Here is a 13,846-nt window from a genome sequence, read left to right as displayed (position 1 = left end):
GATTTAATGGCAGATCGTGGCCACCACTGATGACGTCACTAGGGTGCGTCTGCTTGGTGGGGGCCTAGAGGGGGTGCGTTAGATTTGAAATACCGGGCTGGATCGGGAGCGTTAGATTTAAAATACGGAGCCGGCCGGGGCTGATACTGTAGGATTTATAAACGAATGCTTAATAAAGTTAAAATTATGTTATAAAATATGACTGGGTTGTGCAAAACGTCGCGATGTGTTGTGCCGCTCAAATCAACAGGATAATGGGCCGTGTAGGAAATGCTATTGTAAGGGGCTAGGCTAAGCTAACTAGCCGTGCTAGGCTGATCGAGCGATAGCAACATTGAGCTAAGCTAATGGGGCTAACAGTATGAAGCTAATCGTGTTAGCAGTGGACAGCTAACTATGCTAAAAATGCTAAGCTAACTATGCTAACATGCTAAAGCTACCTGTGCTAACAATGTTGCATGCTGGGAGTCTCGGGGAATATCGCGTGATGCTGTTTTGGCTGACAGCGAGACCTCGTGAGTGTAAACGTGACGTGAGCCTGTGGCGACATCTCGCGGGAAGCCATCCTTAATGGCGGACTACGATTCGGTACAGGGAATTCTGGGAATTGGGGTTCATGTTGTGTGTGCACGTCGGCTGACGTCATGGGAAAAGTGGCTGCGTGATGACGCACTTGTCGAATAGAGACAGCAGGGGGCGGTGTTGTCTTTGAAATGGATACACCTCTGCTGTTGCTTCGCCCTCTCTCCCTAGGTTGCCCCCCTCCCTTCCTCCATCCCTCCCTCCCTCTCTCTCTCTCTCTCTCTCCCTCTCTCTCCCTCCCTCCCTCCCTCCCTCCCTCCCTCCCTCCCTCCCTCCCTCCCTCCCTCCCTCTCCCTCCCTCCCTCCCTCCCTCCCTCTCTCTCTCTCTCTCCCTCCCTCCTTCTCCTCTCCTCTCCTCTCTCTCTCTCCCTCCCTCACCTCCTTTTCTTCCTCCATCCCTCCCTCCCTTTTCCACTCCCTCCCTCCTTTTTCCCCCTTTTATGGCTAAAATGGTACAGTATATGAGAGGATACTAGAAGTTTCATCAGGGCCCCCCCCTCCCCACTGTAGCCTTCCCTATAGGGTGTGCCCCCTCCTGCACTATTATAATGGGTGCCATCCTGCACTATTATAATGGGTGCCATCCTGCACTATTATAATGGGTGCCATCCTGCATTGTCATAGTGTGTGCCCCCTTCCCCTCCCCCCTTCCATCCATCCTGCACTATCATAGTGGGTACCACATTCCATTCCATCCTTCCATTTATTATATGGTGTGAGCTCCCTATGGTACAGCTCCTTCCCTGGAATGCTTCCTTTCTCCCTTCATAGTTTCTATGGTGTGTGCCCCCCCCCCCCCGCCCCACTGTAGAGATGAGATATCATCTCCCTCTATACCATAGTGTGTGCCCCCCCATGCAGATATAGTACTCTTTTCCCTCCCTCCCTCCCTCCCTCCCTCACTCCCTCCCTCCCTCCCTCCCTCCCTCCCTCCCACTCCCTCCCTCCCTCCCTCCCTCTCCTCTCTCTCCCTCCCTCCCTCCCTCCCTCCCTGCCACCCTCTCTCCCTCCCTCTCTCCCTCCCTCCCTCTCTCCCGTTCCTGTGTGCGTATGAGTCACGTGTCTGTTCTAATGTTTGCAAACAATGCACCTTTAGATGTAGTTGTGATGCGCTCTGCTCACGAGGACAAGTTTTTAACATGAGACGCACAGGAGGTCTTGTTTCGCATTTAATTTAACCAGATGTGTGGAGGCTTATTTCCTGATACGGGTTCGAAGATAACTTCACAGTTATTGGCGATTTGTTTCCTTATATCGCTTCCTCCAGGGTTCCAACTTGTGTTGGCAGACAACCCTGCTCAAATACGGAGCGTCAGCGCTCTCGCTGGGCTAGAAGGGTGCACTCAGTAGAGCACAGATGACCGCCAGGACGGCAGCCACACATGATAGTGATAATAATGGATTGGATTTGTGATGTGCTTTTTGTTCGATGGGATCCCAGAGTGCTACGCTACAGGTTTGAAACAGTTATAGGGAAGAAATAGAACATGGTTAATTAGAAACATAGAATAAACGGAGGATTTAGAAAAACGAGGGCGATGAAGTTAAAATGGGAGGCTGACAGTCGAAGGCCTTTTTGAACAGGTGGGGTTTCGGCCTGCCTTCTCCCTCCCCCGTCCCCCCCTCCTCCCTTCGTCTTGCCGTCTCTCTTTTTCTTTCCCTCTCTCCCCCTCTCCCTCCCTCCCTCCCTCTCTCCCTGCATCCCTCCCTCCCCCATTCCCTTCTCCCTCCCTCCGTCCCTTGAGGTATAGTGGTGGCTTTTGGGAACTCCATGCAAAGACCATTAGTTGTATTAAGCTGTGGGTTAACTGGACCAGGCTGTACGGTGAAGTCTGCTGGTTGATTCTGGGAATAGAAAGAAAATAAATAAATCTCCCTTCATAGCATCCCCCCCTCCTTCCCTCTCTGTGCCCCCCCCCTCCCGTCATAGCTCCCCCCCTCCCTTCATCTGTCTGTGCCCCCCCCTCCCTTCATCTGTCCTCCCTCTCTCCCTCCCTGTCTTCCTCCCGCTCTCTCTCCCTCCCTCCCTCCCGGTATCTCCCCTTCCCTCTGTCTATCCCTCTCTCCCAGATGGACTTTGTTGGTTGATTGGTGGATTGAAAACGTTATCAGAATGGGTAATACAGTACGGCTCAATACACACGATTGTTAAGGGGATGCAGACCGGGAAAGACTTTCGTCTTGTTTACATCGGGGTCCCCCATTTTCGGTTCATCAGGACGTACATGACATGCGGTTAGTTAGAGTATTCGAGTTAGGTTGCCCTTATGGTGGGCTTGAGGCAGTGGTTGTATTTAAAATAGTGTTTACTTTACGGAAGGATAAGTTAATATTCATGGTCGTTTGGGAACTCCTCTTCCGTATGTATGTCTCTCCCCCCCTCTGTCTCTCCTTGTGTTTCTCCCTGTGTCTCTCCTTCTCTCCCTCCCTTCATTTCTCCACGTGCGCCCCCCTCGATGCCTTGCCTTCAAATGGATTGTGGGTACGTTATGGACCGTTTCTGGTTGGGGTCCCTCCAACCCCCAGACTGGCCCTCTTGAGTGTGGCGTGTGTGTTTGGGCTGGGGGCAAGGAGTTTGAGCATTTGTTATAGGGGAGATGGGTTTTACATTGGGTTGGTTTTGGTTAGAGACGGTTGTGGCGTGTTTTTTGTTTTTTGTTTTAGGGAAGGTGCCAGTCCCCTAGTTTCCCCCTTCGGTTGGGGTCCTTGGAAGCAGGGTTGGCTTTGCGTCTTGTTGTGTGTTATTGGTTGGGTGGTTGTTTTGAACTACGTAGCTGTTATGTATGTGAAATAGGTGCCGGTACAGGTGATGGTTGGACGAGTTGTGATATTCCTTGGAAGGGGGCTTGGGGTGTTTTCGTTCAGGTTCGAAACTGAGGGAAGATGCTTTGGGCTGTGGAATGACGGGTCCCTGTGGATTCAGGGATCATGGGAAATGTTGCGGTGGGTATAGTACTGGGGTTCATGGATTTAATAACGTGGACAACTGGGCTATGTAACGGTCAGGGGTTTAGTGACCTAAGTTGCTAAAGATGAATTTTTTCCCGTGATAGTGGTTGGAAGCAGTGACGCCACCAAAAGGTTTTTTTTGGTGGTGTGAGGGGGTATGTGTGGAAAAATAATGTAGAATGATGTTGTATGAAGAATGTGATGAAGGCGTGAGATGTAAATGTGGTGAGAAATGTAGGAAGAAGTATAGTTTTTGATTTTCATAGTAGAAAGCAAGTAGGGAAGTTAATATTACATTTATACATAGTTAATACGCGGAGCAGTCATTTAAAGTATAAATTATGACAATTTCAACAAGGCAAAAAGAAATTGGAACAGATGGCTAACCAAGTTTACCATTTGTTAGAATTGATAGGTTGTGTGGAACTTAATGATTATGTTCCCCAGAGAACCAAAGGTGAAGGGAACACACAAAGGATTGGAACCTCCAGTTTCCGGTTGGACAAACGGACAAAAACAAGTAAAGCCGTATCGTTATATTCAAGTAGATCACACCGAATCTCTCTAGAAGAATTAGTATAGGAATGCCCGACATTTCCAATGCATAAATATTGAGGAAATGACAAGGGAAATGCCACTGTATTAAGTGTTATGTTTTTGCTTTCTTTTTGCACAGGCTCGGCGAGGACTAGGGCTCTGGCGATTTCAATACCAATTGGGGAAATGGCTATATGAGCCTTGGTATAGTATGAATGATAAGAAAATTGTCAATCCCTGTCTGCACCGGTATAAATCTGATAGTGTGGGTGAATTTTAACTCAAGTAGCGAAAAATAGGTTTGGACACAGAGAAACTTGTTCTTCCAAACGGTGATTGCAGGTGTGTTTGGAAGTGGTGAGAATGTCGGGTACACAGGAAGTTCACCTTAGTGGAACATTGATAGAGACAACTGAAGGTTTAGAAGCAATAACGATAGCAAAAGTAGACAATCTGTCTATGTCAATGACTGGAAATATCACAATAGAAGTGAAGAAGCCATGGCCAAAGAGATTCAGGCCTTTACAAGACCTTGTATTTAAGTATAAAAAAGGAGGCTGTTATAGATTGAGAAACAAAAATAAAAAACAGAAAAGGAGAGCACGAAAAGCGATGAAAAGAAGTAATGCCGACAATAGCAATAGGCTGACAACCTTTGCAGACACTCCCGTAGAAAGATTGATATCTGAAGTTAATCTGATTGAGTGGGATGTGATGGAATTTCCTCAGGTGACCAGTACGACAGAGGGACTGGAAATAATGACTTTGATTCCAATACAGGAGGTCTTACAGGAGAGAGAACCAGAGACAACGGTTTTACTCCAACCAGAACCGAGCCACACTGGGGTGTCCATTGCAGGCGACTGCAGTTTAACCAAGGGACAGAGAAAGAGACTGAGAAGAGCGGCGTTGTTACAGCAGTCCCACGAAGTCTACTCTGGCCGTACGGCTGGTACAGAGACCAACAGCAGGTATGGAACTATACATGAACAGTTTCTACAGCCCACCTGTTTCCCATGTCCAGTCGTCCCTCGAGACCAAAGCCGGGATGAGAGGCGTGGGCCGGTGACGAGGAGCCAGCCAGCGGGGGCCAGGGTGGAGGTAGAGAGGATGACGTGCCTCTCTCCAGAAAGACAAAGAGCATTCACGGAAGCGTCCGAAAGACATGAGACAGTCCGTAGAAAACTGGTGGAGAAGCAGCTGGCGGTTGACCAAGTCACACGCGAGAGGGAGGTGCTAGAACAAGAGCTGGCGAAACAGACTGTGATCAGGAGTGATGTAATTTTGGAAATCATGTTTCGTACTGCAGAACAAGGACTCAGTGAACAAGAGAAGTCACCTGCCCTGTTACCTGAACAGGGAGCGGAGCAGCGAGGGAATGATGACAGCCGCAGGGGGGGTGAGTTTCCAGGCCCCTCCCAACAACAAAAGGCCCAAGGTGCGGCGGCTGGGAAGAACAGGTATGTCCCTCTCTCATCCAGACAACAGAACTGGCAGCCCCAAGGAGGGAATGGACGACAAAGAGGGGGACCGCTTGGATGGCCGGCATCAACTGAGTGCTGGAAATGTGGAGAAATCGGCCATCTCGCTCGATCATGTGGCAAAGGGTGGCGGGCTCAGCAAGAGTCCAATAGACAGCAAGAGTCCATCAGAAAACAGAGTTGCTGGACTTGTGGAATGTTGGGACATTTTCAGAAGGGGTGTAAAGAGGGTGTGTCTGCAAAGGCCATAGGTTGAATAAGAACGAGGCAGGAATGCACAAGCGGAGCTAATAGTGCTCGGGAAAATAGAGTTATTAATAAGTTAAAATGGGAAAAAGGACTGATTGGAATAAAAATAGAATAAAAAATATATAGAAGCGTTGGTACATTAGATTATGAGTGGAAGCGACTAAGATGGATGTGCAACTAACAGGGAGAGATGAAATGACTGACAGATGCATGAGCCAATCGTACTAACAGTTAATTAATAGACCAATCATGGGTTTTCCTTTTTGCTACAGTGTGTCTGATCAACTCTTGCTGTGGCAGTGAGAAAAACGTAAGGGAGAATGGTATGGTGGACGATTTTTGGTATCTCCCACCTGTGCAGCCTGGCCCGGCTGCACAGATTGGAGAGAGAGAGAAAAATGGTCACCGCAATGGCTCTTGTGGTCATGTGAACTCTGACCCAGACGGTGTCAGAGAAGGGTTAAACAGTTGATATTAGACATAATATTAAACAGAGTTAATAACAAAGGACTATTTTAGTAGTGATTATACATACTTGATCCAAGGGTGGTCAAGGAGACTTAAAAAAAAAAAAAAAAAAAAATGTATTTAATTTCTTTACTTCATTTCTTTTTAATTTTTAATTTTTATTTCTTAGTGATTATGCGGGGGTATTTATGCCTCTAGCTGATAGTTTAATTCTGTTGATGGGTGTGTTGCATGAAGGCACTCACGAATTTTTGTTTATGTTTGTTTGCAATTTTCTTTGTTTTTGTTTGACACTCTATTTTTTTTTAGGAACTGACTGGCTGGGAGGGATCTCTCGCCGGTCAGGGATAGCAGGTGGTGGTGACACAGCGGGACTGGTAGGAATGTCTAATATAATGGGCTGGAAACTAAGGGTGGACGGGAGCTGGTTCATGATTTAGTTTTCCGCTCATTGAGAGTCCAGGAGTAGATTCTGGGGAGTTGTGTCACTTTTTTGGGTTTGGTAAGTGTTGGGCGAACGTGTTTCTCTGTTTATAGGTAAGCTCTGTAGATTTTGGTCACCATTGGCCAGATAGTTTACAAGTAGGGTGCAGACGTGTGAAATTGATAATTGGCTTATGGGAGACTCTGCACCGGCTTGTTGGAGGCTGGCAGAGTGTGTGGGATGTGTGTTTAAAGGGACTGTGGTTTGTTACCATGCACATAGGTTCTGTTGGTGGTTGGCCTCGTCTAGAGCTGGCTGTCCGGACCGAGGAGGCTGTCTGGAAACAAGGTATTGATAGTGTAATAAATGGTTGTTCCACTTTCAAGGGTGGAAGTGGTGATTGTGTTGAACTTGAGATAATTGATCTAGTAAAATAGTACAGCACAAAAATGAATGAGACAAAGGTGATTTGACTGAATATTAACAATTGAAGCTGTGGAATATATAGATAACGAATTTGGAAAAAGAGTGTTGTCAAATACAGAACAGTAAAGATGTATCTGTGCGAAAAAGAGGACTTCCAATCCATTGTGTGTTTGTAGATAACAATCCAAAATGCAAAAAAGGACAGAGGGAAAATCGTTTCCTTCTGTGGAAAATCGGAGCAGTACCAAAAACTGCATACAACAAAGAAGAGGCTGTGGTTAGCACAAAATACAACAAGAAGAAAACAGTCAAAACGAGGTAGCCGTAAAGACCTCAGGAGGTTTAAACAGGGATAACTGACAGGGATGAAAGCGAAGAATAATTGAGGCCTCAGTGGTCTTTTCAAGGAGAAGAGATGATTTATGTTTGCTTGTTTGAATCTCCCTCGATGTTTAGAGTGTTAATCTTTTGGGTAGGATGTATTAATCTTTTCTTGCAGAGTCAATTACACAAAACAGACACATTGAAGCTAAGTAAACATGGATAAAATAGTCTAAACAAAAAAACTGTTATTGAAAGAGTGTTTCCTTGTAAAAACAGGAACAGCTTTCTTAGTCTAAAGTCATAGTAATAACTGATATTGTGTGTGACTGGGGAAGAAGCCAACGGAAAGAGTGAATGATGATTTTGTAACTGTACAGACGGAAATGGGTTTGGTAGTTCGATTTGTGTAAATTTTTGGATTTTTAGAATTTTTTGAAAATATTAGCAAAAATGATAATTATGGTTTAACATGTTTAATTTAGAACATATTGGTGCTATATAGTGGGTTATGAAACCCACTAAGGGTGGATTGTCGTATATTTATCTAAATAAAACCTGTAAATTAAACAATAGAAATTATGCACATATATGAAACAGCAAAGAACTAGGTTATTTTCTCTTAGAAAAATAGAGACGCACAGCCATGCCAAATCACCTGTTAGGTTAACCATACATTTGAGTCAACAAGAAGGCTGTTAACTGGCCTCAGTCTAAATGGTACCTTGAGATGTACGGAGGGGAAACACTGAATACAGGTCAGGGAAGGACAAATGTGGATAGCCTTCAAATAAGCTGAGACCAGCAGAAAAACGTGTTTGTGTAAGGTTTAGAAGAGATTTTATGACTACACAGCCCCACAGTTCAAAGGAAGGGTGATCGTTTCATACAGATGTACTGAGACCACAGGATGAAACCTCTTTCCCCACAACAAAGTGGGATGGAGGGCCGAATACTTAACTTTAAGTCAGGCCTGAAGGCCAGCCCCAGAGTTCTGTTTACTTTAGCTAAGCAGTCCAAACAGCCCATTATTTCAATCGATATGAGGGTCGCATTCAGGGACACTTGGGTAAATCATTCTAAAAGGAAACTAGTTCATATCCCCTCTGTAAGGTCACCTTGTAACGCTGTTTCGCAAGACCCAAATCACTGAGAGGGGAGACCTTCTAGCCAATAGGAAAGCAGGCTCTCTGGGGTGACGGCACTGGATGGCGCAAGGGCGGGGGGGGGTTCTCTCTTCTCTATAAAACCTACAGGTTGAATGATGGAGGTGAGACAGAGACACGGAGACACCGAGACGCAGAGAGAACGGAGAAGCAGAGACGGAGAATCCACCCCACCAGTTCGAGAATAAGAGACGCCACTAAGAAGCCCTCCGGGAAAAGCTGATTAGAGATAGAAAATAATTGATGCTGTGAACCAGATAATTTAAGCTGTTGGATATTCCAATAAAACAACGGTCAGAACCGTTTTCACCCGCAGCGCTGTCTCCGCCTCCACGTGATTTCCAACGGACCATATTTGAATGAACTGTTACTTTAACGGGAAATACAACGAGCAGAGTAAGCTATTCCACTATACATTAGAGAACGAGCATATAGCTATAACATAGAATCATTGAGAAGATACATTAGCCACCCACACTATACATATCCATACTCTTTTTATTTATTTATTCCACCGATTTTGCAAACACTTTGCAACACGTAAGCGTTCGCGCCCCATACACGTGAAAGGTATCAAAACGAGCGGCTTGCCTATGGCAACACCGGTCTCCGAACTCGTAAAGTTTCACCGCACCGTCTGGCTACGAATCGACTTTAAACGGTAAAATTTCGGAAATACAGTGCAATTTAGAGTTTCAAACACTTTGAACACTTTGCAACACGTAAGCGTTCGCGCACCATACACGTGAAAGGTATCAAAACGAGCGGCTTGCCTATGGCAACTGCGGTCTCGAACCCGTAAAAGTTTCACCGCACCGTCTGGCTACGAATTGACTTTAAACGGTAAAATTTCGGTCCCATTGGGAATGCATTGCATTTTAGAGTGTAGCAGCTGAAATAATCTTTTTCCCCCTACCTTGGGTGAATTGCGAGTGTGATCTCAATTTTGGACGTAGAAATAAAACAAACACATCAAAACGATGACACGGCTGTCATCCCGCTCACAAAAGAAAAATAAATGGAATTGGACATTTCTATCTCAACTGACGACCATTTGTTTGAAGGTTCTCCTCCCCATTGACCGCCATGCAATCGCCCTCTAGAAATCACATTTTTCACACTATTTTTTAGCCTTCTGTTCCGATCGCCGAAGGAGTGCCACAATATCGCACGAATGCCACAATATCGCGCACAACCCTTCGCCTACTCGTTGTAGTGCTCATGTGCGCGTCACAACGCTTCATCTCTTATAGTTTTCTTTTAATCAACGTGACAATGCAGTCATGCATCTGCCTCCATAGAAATGCATTGGATAGAAAATATGCAAGTCATAGTGATTGCTTCACCTGTGTGGCTCATGGCTCACTCATGATTGGTTCAGCTGTGTGGCTCGTGGCTGAGCTGCCAATGACATCATCCACTTAACCCATCATTGGCCATCACTGTGTTGCAGTACTGAATTGCTGACAGCGCCCTCTGTCTTGTGGGTTGTGTCATTGTACTCTGTGTAATAGTGTAATAGTGTGTAATAGTGTAATAGTGTGTAATAGTGTAATTGTGTAATAGTGTAATAGTGTAATAGTGTGTAATAGTGTGTAATAGTGTAATAGTGTAATATTGTGTAATAGTGTGTAATAGTGTAATAGTGTGTAATAGTGTAATAGTGTAATAGTGTGTAATAGTGTAATAGTGTGTAATAGTGTGTAATAGTGTAATAGTGTAATAGTGTGAAATAGTGTAATAGTGTAATAGTGTGTAATAGTGTAATAGTGTAATAGTGTGTAATAGTGTGTAATAGTGTGTAATAGTGTAATAGTGTGTAATAGTGTGTAATAGTGTGTAATAGTGTAATAGTGTGTAATAGTGTAATAGTGTAATAGTGTGTAATAGTGTAATAGTGTGTAATAGTGTAATAGTGTGTAATAGTGTAATAGTGTGTAATAGTGTAATAGTGTAATATTGTGTAATAGTGTAATAGTGTAATAGTGTAATAGCGTGTAATAGTGTAATAGTGTAATAGTGTGTAATAGTGTGTAATAGTGTAATAGTGTGTAATAGTGTAATAGTGTGTAATAGTGTAATAGTGTGTAATAGTGTAATAGTGTAATAGTGTGTAATAGTGTAATAGTGTGTAATAGTGTAATAGTGTAATAGTGTGTAATAGTGTGTAATAGTGTAATAGTGTGTACTAGTGTGTAATAGTGTGTAATAGTGTAATAGTGTAATAGTGTGTAATAGTGTAATAGTGTGTAATAGTGTAATAGTGTAATAGTGTGTAATAGTGTAATAGTGTGTAATAGTGTGTAATAGTGTGTAATAGTGTAATAGTGTGTAATAGTGTAATAGTGTGTAATAGTGTAATAGTGTGTAATAGTGTGTAATAGTGTAATAGTGTAATAGTGTAATAGTGTGTAATAGTGTAAAATGTAATAGTGTGTAATAGTGTAATAGTGTAATAGTGTGTAATAGTGTAATAGTGTGTAATAGTGTAATAGTGTGTAATAGTGTAATAGTGTAATAGTGTGTAATAGTGTAATAGTGTGTAATAGTGTAATAGTGTGTAATAGTGTAATAGTGTAATAGTGCAATAGTGTGTAATAGTGTAATAGTGTGTAATAGTGTAATAGTGTGTAATAGTGTAATAGTGTAATAGTGTGTAATAGTGTAATAGTGTGTAATAGTGTAATAGTGTGTAATAGTGTAATTGTGTAATAGTGTAATAGTGTGTAATAGTGTGTAATAGTGTAATAGTGTAATATTGTGTAATAGTGTAATAGTGTGTAATAGTGTAATAGTGTGTAATAGTGTAATAGTGTAATAGTGTGTAATAGTGTAATAGTGTGTAATAGTGTAATAGTGTGTAATAGTGTAATAGTGTAATAGTGTGAAATAGTGTAATAGTGTAATAGTGTGTAATAGTGTAATAGTGTGTAATAGTGTGTAATAGTGTGTAATAGTGTAATAGTGTGTAATAGTGTGTAATAGTGTAATAGTGTGTAATAGTGTAATAGTGTAATAGTGTGTAATAGTGTAATAGTGTGTAATAGTGTAATAGTGTGTAATAGTGTAATAGTGTGTAATAGTGTAATAGTGTAATATTGTGTAATATTGTGTAATAGTGTGTAATAGTGTAATAGTGTAATAGTGTAATAGCGTGTAATAGTGTAATAGTGTGTAATAGTGTGTAATAGTGTAATAGTGTAATAGTGTGTAATAGTGTAATAGTGTGTAATAGTGTGTAATAATAGTGTGTAATAGTGTAATAGTGTGTAATAGTGTAATAGTGTGTAATAGTGTAATAGTGTGTAATAGTGTAATAGTGTGTAATAGTGTAATAGTGTGTAATAGTGTGTAATAGTGTAATAGTGTGTACTAGTGTGTAATAGTGTAATAGTGTAATAGTGTGTAATAGTGTAATAGTGTGTAATAGTGTAATAGTGTGTAATAGTGTAATAGTGTAATAGTGTGTAATAGTGTAATAGTGTAATAGTGTGTAATAGTGTAATAGTGTGTAATAGTGTAATAGTGTGTAATAGTGTAATAGTGTGTAATAGTGTAATAGTGTAATATTGTGTAATAGTGTAATAGTGTGTAATAGTGTAATAGTGTAATAGTGTAATAGCGTGTAATAGTGTAATAGTGTAATAGTGTGTAATAGTGTGTAATAGTGTAATAGTGTAATAGTGTAATAGTGTGTAATAGTGTAATAGTGTGTAATAGTGTAATAGTGTGTAATAGTGTAATAGTGTAATAGTGTGTAATAGTGTAATAGTGTAATAGTGTGTAATAGTGTAATAGTGTGTACTAGTGTGTAATAGTGTGTAATAGTGTAATAGTGTGTAATAGTGTAATAGTGTGTAATAGTGTAATAGTGTAATAGTGTAATAGTGTGTAATAGTGTAATAGTGTGTAATAGTGTAATAGTGTGTAATAGTGTAATAGTGTAATAGTGTGTAATAGTGTAATAGTGTGTAATAGTGTAATAGTGTAATAGTGTGTAATAGTGTAATAGTGTGTAATAGTGTGTAATAGTGTAATAGTGTAATAGTGTAATAGTGTGTAATAGTGTAAAATGTAATAGTGTGTAATAGTGTAATAGTGTAATAGTGTGTAATAGTGTAATAGTGTGTAATAGTGTAATAGTGTGTAATAGTGTAATAGTGTGTAATAGTGTAATAGTGTGTAATAGTGTGTAATAGTGTAATAGTGTGTAATAGTGTAATAGTGTAATAGTGTGTAATAGTGTAATAGTGTGTAATAGTGTAATAGTGTAATAGTGTGTAATAGTGTAATAGTGTGTAATAGTGTAATAGTGTGTAATAGTGTAATAGTGTGTAATAGTGTAATAGTGTAATAGTGTGTAATAGTGTAATAGTGTGTAATAGTGTGTAATAGTGTAATAGTGTGTAATAGTGTAATAGTGTGTAATAGTGTAATAGTGTGTAATAGTGTAATAGTGCAATAGTGTGTAATAGTGTAATAGTGTAATAGTGTTATAGTGTGTAATAGTGTAATAGTGTGTAATAGTGTAATAGTGTGTAATAGTGTAATAGTGTGTAATAGTGTAATAGTGTGTAATAGTGTGTAATAGTGTGTAATAGTGTAATAGTGTGTAATAGTGTAATAGTGTGTAATAGTGTAATAGTGTGTAATAGTGTAATAGTGTGTAATAGTGTAATAGTGTAATAGTGTGTAAGAGTGTAATAGTGTGTAATAGTGTAATAGTGTGTAATAGTGTAATAGTGTGTAATAGTGTAATAGTGTGTAATAGTGTAATAGTGTGTAATAGTGTAATAGTGTGTAATAGTGTAATAGTGTAATAGTGTGTAAGAGTGTAATAGTGTGTAATAGTGTAATAGTGTGTAATAGTGTAATAGTGTAATAGTGTTATAGTGTGTAATAGTGTAATAGTGTGTAATAGTGTAATAGTGTGTAATAGTGTAATAGTGTGTAATAGTGTAATAGTGTGTAATAGTGTAATAGTGTAATAGTGTGTAATAGTGTAATAGTGTAATAGTGTGTAAGAGTGTAATAGTGTGTAATAGTGTAATAGTGTGTAATAGTGTAATAGTGTTATAGTGTGTAATAGTGTAATAGTGTAATAGTGTGTAATAGTGTAATAGTGTGTAATAGTGTAATAGTGTGTAATAGTGTAATAGTGTGTAATAGTGTAATAGTGTAATAGTGTGTAATAGTGTAATAGTGTAATAGTGTGTAATAGTGTAATAGTGTGTAATAGTGTA

This window comes from Notolepis coatsorum, assembly GCF_963971535.1.
Source record: "Notolepis coatsorum genome assembly, chromosome: 1".
Classification (NCBI taxonomy): domain Eukaryota; kingdom Metazoa; phylum Chordata; class Actinopteri; order Aulopiformes; family Paralepididae; genus Notolepis; species Notolepis coatsorum.
This window is presented reverse-complemented; position numbering follows the sequence as displayed.